This window comes from Sciurus vulgaris (assembly GCF_902686455.1).
Source record: "Sciurus vulgaris genome assembly, chromosome: 8".
NCBI lineage: Eukaryota > Metazoa > Chordata > Mammalia > Rodentia > Sciuridae > Sciurus > Sciurus vulgaris.
Genome location: NC_136468.1, coordinates 129,851,047 through 129,866,746, shown reverse-complemented (window position 1 = coordinate 129,866,746; position 15,700 = coordinate 129,851,047). Strand labels below are relative to the sequence as shown.

Genomic DNA, 15,700 nt, shown 5'->3' with positions numbered 1-15,700 from the left:
GTAGATGGCGGACACCAGTCTGCTGCCCAGCCCCATCCTCATCAGCATCAGGAGCAAGATGGCCTTCCAGTTCATCGAGCTCAAGGATAGAGAGACCTTGGTGGAGACCCTGCTTGAGAGACTGAGCAGGTCCACACCAACCATCCTGTGCACTATGACACCTCAACCAATGACGAGGACATGGTAGGAGCCTGCAGCATGGTGGCTTTCCATGACATGACAGTCCCCCTCTCACCACCTCTGTGTCAGTGGGCTCCAGAGGGCATGTGTAGGAAGGTGACCCCCTTGGGTGTGAGCACACAATGTGCTAGAGGTGATTGGGCCTCCAGTAGTTGGGGGTGTGAGTCTGGTGTCACCTCTGATGGGCTGGGTGTCCCGAGTGGGCATTGAACGTAATAGAGGGGCTGGTCGGGAATCACACCACTGCTTGGAGGGTTTGATCTGCTGTCCTCCAGGTTTCGGGGGGCTGGTGGTGTGCTCCCTGGGTGGGTGTGGGCCAGACACGCCCCTCCACGGGCCAGAGGGATTATCGGGCACCCCCACCTTCCTCACAGGCTGGGGTGCCGCCACACCCCAAGGTTGCAGGTGTTGATGCCCTTTGGAACAGACAAAACCCTCTGGGAGAGATGTTCCCTCATTCTTAGGGTTTGATGGCTCTAGAAAAGGACCTGGGTCTGCCAGAGCCTCACCTTCAAGAACTTTCTTTGACATATACTTTTAAAAACACATTTTAAACTTAATAATGGTGCATATTTTCCTCTCACTCTTTTTTTTTTGTTTTCTTTTAAAGGCTGGACACACATCACCTGTTTTGTACTTTCCAAGCATGTGCAGTGACCACAAGTTTGGGGATCTTGAAATGGTGTCCTGTCACAGCAGCAAGGAGCATGAAGACAAGATCCCACCTCTGCACCCCGGGCCCCTGACCGTCGTCCTCCAGCCTTTGGGCAGCCAGAACCCTGACTCTCGCCTGGTTGGTGAGGCCACTCCTTCCCTGGTGTGCCATGGGCACTGGAGGCTGTGCATTGACCATAGAGGGTGTGGCACCTGAGCACCAGCTCCTCTGGACTCCAGGTGGGAGAGGTGGCCACAGACCTTGGGCAGCAAGGGCTCTCTTGAGGGCTCAGGCAGCAGAGGGGAAGCCGGCCTTTCCCCTGTCCGTTATTGGCTCTCGTGCCATTTCTGCTATGTGACTTAGTATCTTAAAAGATGAGGTAACTTATATGAAAATATTAAATTAAAACTTGAAATGGATGCCCAACATATAATGGATGAGTTTTTTCATGAATGAGAATATTTAGAGTTTAAAATTAATGAACCCCTATTAGCTAAAGAAGAACAGGGCTGTGTAATAGAAAAATTAAAATATGAGCCAGAAGATTTAAAAAAACAGTTTTTCTGTACTATAGAATAACATAACAAAGAAGTGCAGAATCTTAAGGAACAACATCAAAAAGAAATATTAGAACTAAATGAGACAATTTTGTCAGGTTCAGAAAAAGAAAAATTAACATTAATGTTTGAAATACAGGGTCTTAAGGAACATGTGAAAACCTACAACAAGAAAAGCAAGAAGTAATATTAAATTATGAGAGTTTGCAAGAGATTATGGAAATTTTACGAACAGTACTGGGAGAATCTGCTGGGAAAATAAGTCAAGAGTTTGAATCAATGAAACAACAGCAAGCATCTGATGTTCATGAACTTCAGCAGAAGCTCAGAACTGCATTTAATGAAAAAGATGCTCTTCTGGAAACTGTAAATCGACTCCAGGGAGAAAATGAAAAGTTATTATCTCAACAAAGATTAGTACCTGAACTTGAAAATACCATAAAGAGCCTTCAGGAAAAGAATGAATTGTATGCAGTTAGTCTCAGTGAAAGAGATACCATGTTACAAGAATTAGAAGCAAAGGTAAGTTCTTTCGCTCAGGAAAAAGATGGTTTTCTAAGTAAAATTAAAAATTCCTGTGAAGAAATACATAGTCTCCTTAATAAATGTGAAAGGGAAGGAAGCTTAGCCATAGAACTCAAGGAGAGAGTAGAGCAAACTGCCCAATACAATAGTGAACTAGAACAAAGGGTAAATGAATTAACAGGAACACTAGATAAGACTTTAAAAGAAAAAAGATCAAAATGACCAAAAATTAGAAAACCTTATGGTTCAAATCAAAACCCTCTCTGAAAACCAGGAAATATTTTCATCCAAAGCAAAGTCTCTTCATGAGGAAAATAATAGACTAAACTCTGAAAACAACCAGTTGAGTAGGGATTTGGAAGCTCTTCTGTCTCAAAAAGATTTTCTCCTAAAAGAACATATTACTGAATTAGAAAAGAAGCTTCAGGTCATGGTTGTAGAGCGAGATAATTTAAATAAACTGTTTGAAAATGAGCAAGTCCAGAAGTCATTTGTCAAAACCCAGGTATACAGTTTTCTAAAGCAAATTGGGTCAAAGATTTCAGAAGAAAATGATGAGGAAGATGTTGAGAATATCCTACAAACTGTTAATGAATCCTTAACAAAAATAAATGAAGAAAAACACAACTTGATTTTTTTCAATATGGTGAAAGGGTATTAGAGTTAGAAAAAGAGATTTAAGTGCCTTCAAGAAGAGAATGCTGTTCAGTGTAAAGAACTTAGGTCTTTATTGAGAGACTTATGAACTAGAATAAGGTCTCTTAAGGAAAGAGTTAGAAGAAACCTAGTCAAAAAAGGAGGCACTACAACTTGATCTTCTAGAAATGAAGAATGCTAATGAAAAAACAAGACTTGAAAATCAGAATTTTTAATTCAAGTTGAAGAAGTATCTCAAACATTACATAGCAAAAATTAAGTCCATTATCAAAAATCTTATATAATGGAACCCGAAAGTCTAAGGCCATTACTAGAACAAAAAGAATGTGAATTGCAAGGTGTGAGAGCAGAGTTGATATTATTAAAGGTACTATTACTTTAAACTTTAATGATTCAAATAAATTCTTAGTTCTGGTCATAGACTCTAGAAAATGCATGTATTAATATGTTTACACTTTGAAGTAAATTTTTCAGCATCTAAGCTCAAGTGGCAGATTTCTGAAAAATGCTTTAAATATTTAGATGTATATCCCGTTTATTCTTACATTAATCTTTTTTGGGAGTATAGATATTTTAAAACTTTGAACTTAAATAAGATTAAATGATTAGGGCTCCAAAGTTTGTAACTAGTCACTAGCAAACCTTTAATCATGAAGATATTTTTTATTCTTAAGCATAGTATCTTTCTTAAAGAGCAGTATTGAGCAAAAAAGTGGGCAGTTTCACTTTGGCTAAATTTTTAGGGTTTTCTTTAAAAATTGTGATGTAAAAACTGATTAACTATAGTCATCATTGATCATTTCTTTCTTACACATATATTTGATATTTGACATGTTACTCTTGCCCCTGAGTACTATTAGTACTTATAGTAAATGCCATATACATAAGGTTAGTATTACCTAGTCTGTCAACAGAAACAGATAATCAATTTGCTTTTTTAATTATGGGAAAATAAGTAAATTCTGTTATTGGTTTTTGTTTTCCCCTATAAAATCTAGGAGTCCATAGAGAAATCACCTTCTATAAATAATGATCAACTCTCTTCAGTAAAAGAGCTGGAAGAAAAAATAGGTAACTATGGTTTTATATGTTGTCACTATTAGACAGATTCTGGTTAGAATAGATCAGGAAATTTAAAAATATAAAAATATAAAATTTTTTTTAAAAAGGATAGATCAAGAAATAAAGTAGCTAAGTAATGAGTTGTTAAAAACATAAGTAACTGCCTTTGCCTTGAACCTCCATTGCCCCCTGCTGTTTGCCTTTCCTTTCAATTGTCACTTTCTATTTAATCCAACAAAACACTTGTGTGACATCATTTGTAAATAGTTACATGATTATTTGGGGGATTTTTCATTGAGCAAATATTATTTGAATGTCCACCTGTTCTAGACACTGTTAATAGAAAGGTCATCTAAGAGCTCACTGCATAGGGGAGCTTTATAGTAGTCTGAGGTGTGAACAAAGATATAATACTGATAGCACAGGAAGTTGCCTATTGTAAGTTATGAAAAATATCAGAGAAAAGGGTTTTCAGCTAGTTCTTGAAGATTGGGAAATATGACACAAGAAGAAAGGTATTGCAGCAAGAAGGAACTGCAGGTGTTTGTATGTTAATATTTACAAAGTCAAGGATCAGACCAGTAAGCTCCTGGAGAGGTAGTGGCCTGATCATAAATGTGCTAGCATAATGTGCAGAGGAATTGAGACTTATACTTATTTTTTTTATTTCACATGTTTTACGTGGGCTAACTCTCTTATTCCCATTTAAAAGTGAAAATTTAGAAGTGTTGTATAACATGCTCATGATTCATTAATTTAATAACCCATTTGATTAAGGTAAGGGAAGTTGAAAGAGTGTAGAATAACTCACAGTTTCTGTGTTGGGTGACTGGGGCATGGTGGGTTGTTCAGTTTTAGACTAATTTTAAATACCAATTCAAGTGAAGATGTCAGATAGAATGCTAATGTAAATCTGAAGTTAAAGGGAGATAACTAGGCTAGAGATAAAAATTTAGTTAAATAGCAGGCACTAAAAACCATAGAAATGAAAAGTTGTACCCCATTTGTGTACAATGAATCAAAATGTGTCTGTAAAAATAAAAAATATTTTAATAAAAAAAGCCCTATGTGATTCAAATCACCCAGCAATATGGAAAAAAGAGGATCGGAGATAGACAGTTCCCTGTTTTTAAATGTTGAAAACAAAGGAAATTGAGAAGGAGCAACCAGTGAGTTTAAAAAAAAAAAAAAAAAAAAAAAAAGGGAACAAAACTTTTTGTGAGTAAAGACAAGCACAAGTAAAAGAAGTTGGGAAACATTATCCATAGCAAGTTCTGCTGATGGGTCAAGTAAAATGAGCACTGAAAACTAACCATTAGATTAAACAATGTAGAGGAGTTGCAGGATGTGCTAGTGTCTAAGCTTAATTGCAGTGGATTCAAGGAAAACCATGGGGGAAGAGAAATTGGAGAACAAACTCTTGGGAGAGTTTTTCTATAATAGCAGGGCATGAGTTTTTTTTTTTTTTTATGGGAAAAATAACATATTTTATATGTTTCACCTAATTGTGTTCTTGCCCCTGACCTCTGTAGCTACCTCACTATTTGTTCCTGATCTTGGTTTCTTGATACTTGTTGCATGTTTATAAACTGTTGGGGGGAAATACACTAGGTGAAATTGCTGGTCTAATGCCAGAGTAGGTGAGATGGCATTGCAATGAAATGCAGAAGTAGAACAGTTGACCTTTGCTGCACTCTGTGGCACAGGTGCACACTGATTAATAGGTAAGGACAGGAATTCAGATCATTAGTAAAGATATCAAAAAATAGGGGCTGGGGTTGTAGGTCAGTGGTGGAGCACTTGCCTCGCATGTGTGAGGTCCTGGGTTCAATCCTCAGCACCACATAAAAATAAAATAAAGGTATCGTGTCCACCTACAACTAAAATATATATAAAGATACCAAAAAGTAAAGTCCTGAGCACCAGAGTTCATATAGGAAAAGTAAAGAGCTTAAGGGGAAAATAATTGGGTAGTTCTAATATATTACATGTTTAGCTGTGAAACTCAAATTCACCAACCAAAAAGAGGACTGTACATAGATACTTATACATATCTGTTACCTTTTCTACTCAGTCCCAATTTACAACCACCACTGAAAGTCCTAGCATACTACATTTCCAGAAAATCCAACATAAAGGAGTCTTAACTTTTCCAAATCCAAGATTATTAAAAGTGTACTGTTTTGGAGAACTGAAAAAAAATGGAGATTTCTGACTTTTGCCTTACTTAGATAATGAATGATTAAACTTTCACTTAATGATGATATTGATGTTTTGGCTATTTTAACTTCAAACTGAAGATTTTGTGTTCCAAAATAAAAATGAGGGTTAAAATAAGCAGGTAATTTGAATGTTTTTTCCATTTGACTTCATGTATAATCCTTTCATTTTCTGATTTTAGGAAATCTGGAAAAAGAATCCAAAAGAGAAGGAGGAAAAAATAAAATTAGTTACTGTGAAAGCAAAGAAAGAACTCTATTCCAGCAGAAAAGAGGTAAGCCAATTCAAAAACACAAGATTCAATAATCTTACATTTTAGAAAATCTACAGTTTTTCTGTTCATGAAAAACTCTTAAATTTTACTCTATATTTATAATCGGTCCAGACTTTGAGGGAAGAACTTGAATCTGTTTGTTCAGAAAAGGATCAGTTGTCTGCTTCCATGAGAGATCTCATTCAAGGGGCAGAAAGCTATAAGGTAAAACAGTTATTTTATAACAAGTTGTATTCATAACTAGTAAGTTTAAAAAAACTGGAAAGGGCTGGGGATATGGCTCAGTTGGTAGAGTGCCTGCCTCGCAAGCACAAGGCCCTGGGTCAATCCCCAACACCGCAAAAAAAAAAAAAAAAAAAAAAAAAAAAAAAAGAAATCTAGGTACGGGGGCACACACATGTAATCCCAGGGACTCAGGAGGCTAAGACAAGTGCATCACAAGTTTGAGGTCAGCCTTGGCAACTGAATAAGACCCTGTCTCAAAAGTTAAAGGGCTGGGTATGTAGCTCCATACTAGAGTGCTCCTGGGTGTAATTCTCAGTACCATCAGGGAAAGAAAAAATTGAGGAAGGAAGAGATGGAAGGATGGAGGAAGGAAGGAACTGAAAATCTGGAAATGTAAAGGTCTATCTATAAAACAATCACCTTGTATTTTTGTGCTTGTTATTAAATCTCTTTTTCCCCCGCTTTTTTTGTTGTTTTTGTTTTTGTTTTTGTTCTGCTTTTGTACATTATAGTGAATCCTAATGTCAATATTTTAAGTGGTTAAACCTTTTTTTTTAACTCTTCATTGACTTTTAAATTTTTTTTAGTTGTAGATGTTATTTATTTTTATGTGGTGCTAAAGATCAAACCCAGTGCCTTGCACATACAAGGCAAGCACTCTACCACTGAGCTGCCCCAGCCCTGGCTAGCCATTACATAGTGCCTTTATCTACTGTTTTCTGAAAGTCAATTCTGTTTGGGGATTTCTTAATAAAAACCAGTAAGAAAAGGATGTCTGTTATTAGTATTACTATTTAATATTGTTCTGACCAAGTTGAATGAATGTGAAGCTTCATACAAATTGTAGCAGGAAAGTGGAAGTATTGTTATCTGGAAGTTATATGCTTATCTACTTTAAAATAAAATAAGTCTGTATTATAAAAATAAAAAAAATTAAATCCAACAAAATCACCAAATGCAGTAAAATGTCATTACATTTCTTCATGTATTTATTTGTTCAGCAAATATTTAGATGACTGGACTGAATTCTAAGCTCTGGACCTTATGGTGGTCAGCCAAACAGACTACCTCCAACCAAATAATCCTAAATTCCTGACCTCTTAGGACTTAACTTCCAGCAGTAATAATGGGCAAACAGAAAAAAAAAGATTCAATACAGGCTATGTAGCAAAGCAAGGTGAACAGGAAGAAGTGAATGAGCAGTAATCAAACAGGATTTGACAAAAAGAAGAAAATCCCATAGTAGACAAAAAATAAAATTTTGAGAACTTTAATGAGCATTTGGGCACTTAATGAAGAAAACTTCAAAACTTGTTTAGGGTAACTGAATATTATTTGAAATACAAATTCTCAAATTGTTTATAAGTTCAAAAACAATTTTATTAAGAATTCTAGGGTGTTTTGGGGGGTTTGTGATCATAACAATTATTCCAAACTTTAAATGGAAAATAAACTAGCAAGATTAGCTAATTTTTCTGAAAATGCAAAAAGGAAAGTGACCTCTTTACACACTAATTTTTTTCCTATCAAGCTATAGAACTATGGTAGAATTCTAATGTGAGAATCAGATTAATCTGACAAAAGAGACAGAGACTTCTGTATAACAACAACACGTACTTTTATGCCAGGCTCTCTTCTGAGTGCTTTACATGCTTTAGTATGCTTAATTCTCAAAACAATTGCAAGAAGTATGGTATCAGCATCACCAGTTTATAGGTGAGAAATCTAAAGCATAGAGACTCCAGGTCACAGACTTAAAGTTCTTAAGACACTTTAAAGTCCCAAAACAAATAACATAGCAGAGGTAGAATTTTACCAACTATTCCATATCTATTCTTTCACCAACTAAGCTATACTATCCCAGGAAAATTTAAAAATAGAAATCACTGCCAGGCATGGTGGCACATGCCTATCATCCCAGCAACTTGAAAGGCAGGAGAATCACAAATTCAAAGAGTTAGCTCAGACCCTAAACAATTTAGTGAGACCCTGTCTCTAAATAAAAAATAAAAAAGGGCTGGGATGTGACTCAGGGGTTAAGTGCCTCTGGTTAAATCCCTGGTACCAAAAAAAAAAAAAAAAAAAAAAAAAAAAAAAAAAAAAAAAAAAAAAAAGGAAGAAGGAAAGAAATCACTGAAGAAGGAATTAGTAACCAGGCACAGTGGCACATGCCTGTGATCCCAGTCCAGTGACTTGGGAGGCTGAGGCAGAAAGATCCCAGGTTCTAGGCTAGCTTCACCAATTTAGCAAGACCCCTCAATATTAAGGACTAGGGGTATAGCTTAGTGGTAGAACACCCCTGAATTCATCCCCAGTGCCAGAAGAGAGAATTAGAAAACTATTTGATAGGATTTAGTTAGCTTTTTACTTTATTGCACACACCAAAATAATTTTGGATGGGTTAGGATTTTTGAAAAGTGTTTTCTTTAATCTAGAATAAAATACTTGATCCTTTAGCAGATTCTTACATACGAAAGACTTTTCTAAATTTAAAAGCAATTTAAATAGTTTCTTAAATTGAACTTCATAAAATTCATATACCTGGTCTTCCTCTGGAGGAAATTAATGGATTAGATTATAAGGTCTCTTAGAATATAAAGGAACAAGCTCCACTGTAACTTGCTCACGAAAGAAGAATAAGCTCATTTATAAATTTTAAATTGGAGTTTTTTAAGATCTCTTTAAATACTAAAAATACTAATCTTTTTATCATATTTTCATGTGTAGATTTATATTTTCATTGCCATATTTTTGTATATAAATACTTAGTATCTCAAATGGACTATAAATCTTATGTCAGGATTGCTTGATTATACAATCTGACCTATTGAATGAATAATAATAACCTAAAGTTAAATATTTGTGTCTTTTACTGAAGAATCTTTTATTACAATATGATACGCAATCAGAGCAGTTGGATGTGGAAAAAGAATGTACTAGTAATTTTGAACATCAAATTGAAGATCTTTCTAAACAATTAAGAAATCCAACTTTTCAGGTAATTTCAAATTTAAGTAAATTCAGACATGAAAATTTTAATATCTTTTAATCTCCAATACTTTTTGCATAAAAACATTAAAATACAATCAGGAATAGGATTTCTTTCTTTCTCCACCCTCTCCCCACCTACCCCCTGCCATTAGGAGATGAATTTAACAAAACAACTATCCTGTCTTGCTTATTACTCTAATCTCAGTCCCACTGGATTTGTTTTTGTTCCTGACTTTTTCATTTTTCTCTTTTGCTCTCTTGGGGGTTCATCTGGTCTTTTACAAATTTTACCATATAAATATTAACACTGATGGGTTTTGAAATTTAACACTGTCATCCTGTGGAATTTATTTTGAAATCTTCATTTATCACACTTTGCCAATATTCTTGTTAGTGTACCTTTTCTCCCTCTCTTGAATATATTTTCTGTATGTTTACAAGAATGAACCATTTGTCCTTCCAGTGTGAAAAACTAAATTCTGATAATGAAGATCTCCTGGCTCGTATGGAGAGACTACAGTCTAATGCCAAGTTAGTAGAATTACACATTTTAGAAGTCCAGAAATCCAAAGCAATGGTGGACAAGGAATTGGAAACTGAAAAACTTCAAAAGGAACAGAAGATAAAGGTAAAAATTACCTGTGAAATGATTCAAATATGTATAGACATATTTTTATCAAAATGTTATTTGAGGAAAAGACTTATTGAAGGAGCATTTGTGCATTCATTAATTGCTTAATGTATGCCAGCTCTAAATTTGAGAATCTAAGGTGTGATATTTGGATGTATATTTCTTAAATATTGAAAGGTCACCAAATTTTTTGTCTTTGGGTCAGATTTATTTTATAACCTCTAACACAAGTACTTTTCTTAACATTGGTTGAGTTGTGAGAGGTTTTATTTTTAATTTTAGGAACATTCCAGTACCATTGAAGAACTTGAAGAACTTCATGTACAACTTCAAAAGGAAAAGAAACAGCTGCAGAAAACTATGCAAGAACTAGAGCTTGTTAAAAAGGTAAAATAAAACACCAAGAGTGGAAACTGATGTCAGTGTTCATATTATGAAGCTATTTTATACTTCAAAAAGGAATATTTTAAAATGTTGTATATAGTACTAAAATAACCCTTATAAATTTTCAGCCCCAGTAAATTGGAATTTTAATTTATTTCTCTGACTTTTCAGAAGAATCTAGGCTTTGAATCATCAGTTTGATTTTATATATCATTTTCTATACATGAGTCTTATATGACCTATGAAGATTTAGTTAATGCCAAAAGAAAACTACTGTAAGACCCACTTAAAATATTAATATTTCATAAGAGCCCTCCCAAGACTAGAACTACTAGTTGTGGTTAATGAAAGTCATAATGAAATACAGTAAAGCTAAGAAAGTTGAGCTTTTAAAATATACTTTGATTTTACGAAATTAAAAATTTAAGTATCCAACATCTCATTTGATCATTACTATTTACACTGTTCTGTATTCTAGAAGAGCAGAGCAGCCTGTGAATTCCTATGGCATCATGTCAGCAATCTAACAAATGAAATTAATAACTGAATCCTTTGTAAAATATTCAGGATGCCTAGCAGACTACATTGATGAATATGGAAATAGCCGATGATGAACGTTTGATGAAAGAACTAAATCAGAAGTTAAATAATAAAAACATTAAGATAGAAGATTTGGAGCAGGAAATAAAAATTCAAACACAGAAACAAGAAACCCTACAAGAAGAAGTGAGTGAATAAGGAAAATTTTGCTTTACCTTAAAATTATTTCATTGTAACAGGTTTGGGGGAGGGGACCTTACCAGGCCTTTTTCATCTCTTTTAGGATGAGTCTGGCATAGCCTTTACTTGCAGGTCGTGTGCAGCCCACTACTAGGAGGCTGCTCTTCAAATTTCTGCTGAATACCTAGCTTCTTTTTGGATAGTTCCCATCCTATCCTAACACAGTACTAAACATTATTTAGGACCAGCAGGAATGTAAAACCATTTGCCATTATGATTTGTATAGTCCATGTTGGTGCTTGATGCATTCTTTCATGTTTGTTAGTTAAGTATTTGTTATGTGAATAATAGGAAGATAAAAGTAATCTTTGTCCACAGTTTGCTGATTGTCGACAGATTAGGAAATTTTGAATAGTAGTGAAGCATTTCTTTTTTAATGTAATTCTATCCATTTTATCTATATATTTTTTTGAATATAGGAGTTAACTGGGGGTTGAACCCCATAGGCCCTCTACCACTGAGCTTTATTCCCAGCTCTTCTTAATTTTTGTTTTGAGACTGAGTCTCAGCAAGTTGCTAAGGCTGGCCTCAAACTTGGAATCTTCTTATCTCAGAAATAGCTGTTATTACAGGTGTGGGCTACCACACCTGACTCCATAAAATATCTTCTGTTGTTAGCAATGAAAACTATCACTTTCCCTTTAGGTTTTTTTTTTTTTTTTTTTAAGCTGTCAATGAACCTTCATTTTATTTTATTTATTTATATGCGGTGCTGAGAATCAAATCCAGTGCCTCACATGTGCTAAGCAAACACTGTATCACTGAGCTACAACCCCACCCCCCTTTAGGCATTCTTTAGCTACATCTCATAAATGGGTATGTTTTATTTTAATTCAATTCAAAATATTTTTTTTTGTACTGGGAATTAAACCCAGAGCACTTAACCACTGAGCCACACCACAACCCCAGCCCTGTTTTTTTGTATTTTATTTAGACACAAGGTCTCGGTAAGTTGCTTAGAGCCTCATTAAGTTACTGAGGCTGGCTTTGAACTCCGATCCTCCTGCCTCAGCCTCTGGAGCCACTGGAATTATAGGTGTGTGCCACCATGCCTGGCTACATCATTATTTTTGTTTGAAAATAGTTGTGGGTTTTTTTGTTTGTTATTTGTTTTTTTGGTGTCAGGGATTGAACCCAGAGGTGCTTAACCACTGAGCCATATCCCTGGCCCTTTTTAAAATATTTTATTTAGAGACAGGGTCTCACTGAGTTGCTTAGGGCATTGCTGAGTTGCTGAAGTTGGCTTTGAACTCACGGTTCTCCTGCCTCACCCTCCTGACCTGCTGGGATTACAGGCATGTGCCACCACACCCAGGAATTGTTACCTTTTAAAATAGAAGTCAGGAAACTATAGGCCACAGGCCACCTGCATGATTTTGTAAATAAAAGTTTTACTGAAACAAGCCATGTTCATTTGTTTATAGTGTCTTCGGCTGTTCTTGTGTTACAACACCACAGATAAATCATTGTAATAGAGACTAGTAGCTGGCAAGACTATATTATTTTTTATTCAGCCTATTAAGAGAAGTTGACCAAGCCCTATTTTAAAGAAATTAAAAATTAGGAATTTTTTTTTCAATATTTAGCCATTTCTGGTGTTCTTTGTTCTTTCATGTATATCCAAATTCCACCAGGTATGTGTTTCCTTTTGTTGAATAGCTTCTTATATCTTAAGTATAAACTACTGTCAATTAATACTTGCAGCTTTGGTTTGTCAGAAAAACTCTTTTTAATCTGCCTTCATTTCCAAAAGATGTTTTACTGGGTATAGAATTTTATGGTATATTTTTCCTTTTTTGTATCCTGTTTGTGTTTATTCAGCTTCTTGGATGTGTAGAGTTTTTATAAATTTTTTTCAAGTTTGGTACATTTTAGCCATTACTTCCTTTGATTTTTTTTTTGTCTCAACTATCCCCACCCACCCAAGGACTCTCATTAGATATATTAGACCACTTGATATAGTTCCATAAGTCAGTGATAACGCTATTCCTTTTTTTCTTCTATTTTGTTTTCTTGCTTGCTTACTTGCTTGCTTGTTTGACTTTTGTACTCTCCTAGCTTCTTTTTGAATAGTTCCTATTACTATCTTCAAATTCTTTGATCCCATGCAGCAGAATATCTATCTTAGATATTGCATTTTTCATTTCCAGGAGTTCTATTTTTTTTTTTATATTTTCCCTTTCTCCATTATATGTTTTATGTTTTCCTTTAAATTCTTGAACATATTTAATAGCTATTTTGATGCCCTTTTTTGCTAATTTAAATCCTTTTTATTTCATGTGTTTATTTCTGTTGATTGGTTGATTTTTTTCTTCCCTCCTTGTCATAAGTAATATTCTTCTGCTTCTTTGTATGGGAAAAAAAAAAGTAGATGTGAATTTTTCATTGTTGAATTCTAGATATTTTTGTGTTCATTTAAAAAATTAAACCTCAGTAAAGTTATTTGTATATCAGTTTTGTACTTCTGTGAATTATTTTTCATCTCTTTTAGGATGAGTCTAGAGTAGCCTTTACTTACAGGTCGAGTTCCGTCCACCACTAAAGGGGTGCTCTTCAAAGTTCTGCTGAATGCCTGTGTACTAAGCAAAGTGTCTTCACTCTGGCTGGTGGGGAATCAAATGATTTATAGCCCTGGGAGTTGTCCAGATTACAACTCTCTATTTATTGTTCTTTCCACAGTAGTTCTTTGCATTTCAGACTACCAGCTCTATTTCAGATTCCCATCCCTGCACCAGTTCAGAAATTGCTTCCATACAGTCAAGACAAGTAACATGTTTGTTGACCTTGTCTCAGAGATCACAATCCTACACTGCCATTGTCCAATGTCAGAAAAAGTTTTTTGCATGTATTTTGTTCCATTTCCTAGTTTATGACAGGAAGGTAAGTCTAGACTGTTCGTTACTTATGGCCAGAAGTGGAATTTCCATAAAATAATTTAAGGTGGCTACAAAGATATTACCATACAGTAAGATTTTAGATATAAGTGGTGAGGAAGTAGCATAAAAGAAAATATTGAGATAGGTCTCAATAGTAAAATCAGATAAAAGATTAAGACATAAAGTATACATCTTACATATTTTGCTAGAGGTCTCCTATAAATTTTACTTTTAGCATCCCAGAAGCCAGAGGAAAGGCAAAAACATCAGTTATAAGATTTGTAGTATCCACAGTAAGAAAGCAAGCTTGTGAAGAAACAACTTTTCTTGGTACCACATCATGTGAAAGAACATTCTCTCAGAATTTTATAAAGGGAGGATTGTTTGATGTAGGACTCAGACCTGACTTGTATGTCACACAGTACCTGAAGAACATTGTTAGAAAACCAAGCCACGAATGTAATCATTCATGTAACGAATGATTCAGAATCTTAGAGTAAAGGGAAATCTTTTGTTTGAAATCTTTTTTTTGTAAAAACTTCATGTGTGATTTTTAAGTTAATGTTAGTTCAGGAACCACTGATACTATCACTGAGACTGATGTTCTCAGCAATGTCCCTACAATTAATAACAGCAAATCTTCCATGCTTAGCCAGTGACCAAATCACAGCTCAAGAAAGGCAATTCCATGAGTGAACAAAGTCCAAGTGCACAGAGTTCATCTGCCTATATCCAGGGATAAAAATTAGACTACCTAGATAATTAAATACCTGGATAATTGATTACATGTTTTCCAGACAATACACCATGCATATAACATGTTTTCCAAGAAAGTTCTTCATGCAAATTGAATGGCAGAACTCTAGGTTATATTCCTGCAAGCAAACATTTGCTTTTGTGAATTAGTAAATTCATATATTTTTGACAACCTGCTGAAAGATAAGCTAGATACCTTGGAAAAACTGAAAAGGGGTGCTTATTCAAGAAGACCTCCCACTTCTCACTGATAAGTATGTAAATACAGAAATGAATGGAACCAGCAGGAAATGTTGAATTCAGAGGAGAATGATGTTCTATAGACTGGAATGAGTAAAGCTGGGGTTGAGTTGTGTCTTAAAGATAAGTTTGGAAAGAAAAAGATTAATGAAAGACTTTCTGCAGCTATAGTGTAAGCAAAAACTAAAAGAAATACTATCTTGTGAGTCTTAAGTAGTTGGAGTGAAAATCTTCACCTATAAAGGAGAAGTGACATATAATTAAACTAGGCATTACGGTTGGTATCCCAGCCACTTGAGAGGCTGAGGCAGCAGGATTTGCAAGTTCAAGGCCAGTCTCCACAATTTAGCCTGGCCCCGTCTCAAAATAAAAAGAACTGGGGTTGTAGCTCAGTGGTAAGGTGCTCCTGGGTTCAGTCTCCAATTCCAAAGAGGAAAAGAAGGAACATAATTAAAAATGTATTTTTGATCTTGTTCATGAAGGATCTGAATAATGGGGTGAAGTATTCAGTTTACTTTTAAAGATGGGGAAGATTACTGTCTGCTGTATCAGAGTATTTAGATGATAGAGAATCTGAGAAAAGTCTCCACCTCATGGCAGTGAAATCCTTGAAAGACTGTAGTAAGGACTTGTGGTAGCAAAAGAAGCATTAAGATTGTGTTTCACCCAGGTGTAGTGGTGCATGGC

General features: G+C 35.0%; 1 pseudogene across 1 annotated transcript in view; it reads left to right on the top strand.

The window, feature by feature from the left end:
• Window positions 1-4: 4 nt before the first annotated feature.
• The window catches only part of LOC306667707 (GRIP and coiled-coil domain-containing protein 2-like), a 47,893-nt pseudogene continuing 32,197 nt past the window's right edge, over window positions 5-15,700 (top strand). The window contains exons 1-10 of the transcript XR_013766744.1: window positions 5-183; window positions 826-1,038; window positions 1,199-2,941; window positions 3,573-3,645; window positions 6,038-6,130; window positions 6,231-6,334; window positions 9,234-9,353; window positions 9,810-9,974; window positions 10,260-10,364; window positions 10,929-11,091. The product of XR_013766744.1 is annotated as a GRIP and coiled-coil domain-containing protein 2-like (transcript). The remainder of the gene's footprint in view (window positions 184-825; window positions 1,039-1,198; window positions 2,942-3,572; window positions 3,646-6,037; window positions 6,131-6,230; window positions 6,335-9,233; window positions 9,354-9,809; window positions 9,975-10,259; window positions 10,365-10,928; window positions 11,092-15,700) is intronic.